The sequence below is a fragment of the Aplidium turbinatum genome, chromosome 18 (assembly GCF_918807975.1).
Source record: "Aplidium turbinatum chromosome 18, kaAplTurb1.1, whole genome shotgun sequence".
NCBI lineage: Eukaryota > Metazoa > Chordata > Ascidiacea > Aplousobranchia > Polyclinidae > Aplidium > Aplidium turbinatum.
The window spans coordinates 13,912,796-13,914,774 of NC_137489.1; positions in this window are offsets into that span (position 1 = coordinate 13,912,796).

The following is a 1,979-nucleotide window of genomic DNA, read 5'->3' on the forward strand; positions in this document are numbered from 1 at the left end:
TGCTCAGTGAATGAAGTAGTATATTTGTGCCAAGCAGTTGAGCAATATGTCATGTGCTCCATGGTATTATTTTGCAAAATGTAAAGTTGCCCATGCACTACACACTTGGCACCAATAAAAGGAAAGCCATTTCAAATTCGTATCAATTTTGCAAATAAGACTTTTCCAGCTGTGTGTTGAACTGAGATCCTATGGAATCTTATATGCATAGATTATGCACAAGCTATGCAAGTTGACACAGAAATCAACAATTTTGAGGCAATTACAGGCAGACTTTTTTGTTATTATTATTATTATTTATTTGCGTCAAACAAAGTTGTCCATATCCAAAACAAAAATAACGAAATAATACACAAACTGAAAATGCACAAAGATCACAGAGAGATGGATGGATGCCGTCGGTTTAAAAGCTCACTAAATGGGCTATCTATTGTTACAAATTTATATACAATGAGCGTTGGAAGAATTGAAAGTATTCAGAGCGATAAAAACAATCAGATGACATCAGGTCTGATATAAAGCGATTGGAGGAGTGAATGCAACGGTTGATAAACGAAAACATGTTTTTTCTCAATAAAGCATCAAACGTTGTTATATTATACATTACTTGATATTCACGGGCACTGACATAACGAGGCAAGTTGTGCAATATTCTAAAAGAATCATTGTAAGCAACACGTAATCGTTTTATACTAGAAGATCTAAACTTGTTCCACAACTGGGATGCGTAAAAGGACATACAATAAGAGCGAAATACAATGTTTTTTACAGAGGGTGAGCATTTAGCGAAATGAGATTTTGCATTGTTTGCAGCACAGTACTGAGAGCGTACCTGCCTTGAAATATCATTTTCATCTGAGAGAGAACTCTCAATAAATACACCCAGGTATTTTACAGAGTCTGTGAACACAATTTCAGATTTACCTAGATGTAGCAGAGGAGCACGTGAAAGATAAAAGTTTTTTGGGGAAAATAACATACCAAATGACTTTTTAGAATTGAAAGTAATTTCATGTTCAACAGCATACTTGTGGCAAACATCTAACAAATTTTGTAAGCCACACAAACTAGGCGAGATGCAGCAAATGTCATCAGCAAACATAATATGGTTTAGACAAGAGTTGCCAACATAGCAACCAACTTTTGTTTTATTGAGCTCATAAGAAAGCTGATCAATATATACTGCAAAAAGATAGGGGCTTAACACCCCACCTTGTCTGACTCCATTGGACACATTAAATGATTGGGACAGATGACCTCCCCACCTCACTTGCATGGTTTGTTTACTATACCAGTATTCCAATAAGCGAACAAAATACATAGGCACGTTGCGTGTGATAAGTGTTTTAAACAATAAATTATGATTGACTTTGTCGAAGGCTTTTGAAGCATCCAAAAAAACAGAATATACAGGAGTGTCATGACTGATATAAGAGGACACTGCTTGTTTTAATAAGAAAACACTCATGTCAGTACTATGGGCAGACTTAAACCCAAATTGATTGTCACTAGTATTCAAAAAAGGCAATAGATGATTCAAAATAAAACGTTCAAACAGTTTTGAGATTACTGTAGCTACAGCAATAGGTCTATAGTTACCTGAATCTTGAATGTCGCCATTCAAATTCTTTACAATTGGGACTAAGACAGTGTCCAAGCAAGAATTTGGTACAATACCATGACTAAGACACATATTAAAAAGTACACTAATATAAAAACGAATAGAATAATCAGCATAAACAAGGTGTTCAGCTGAAATTTTATCAGCACCAGCAGCGCGATTTAATGGCAGTTTGACAAGCAAGGGACCAACTGTGTCCATGTTGCAACGAAATATTGAAAGATTATGATATTTATCCCTAGAAGAAATACACGAGTTAACAAATTCTTTTTCAGTGTTGATTTTGCTGGAATTTAGCAAGGAGCTGTAATGATGCTTCCACATCTCAGCAATTGCATCAGGACCTTTTGCTCCACCA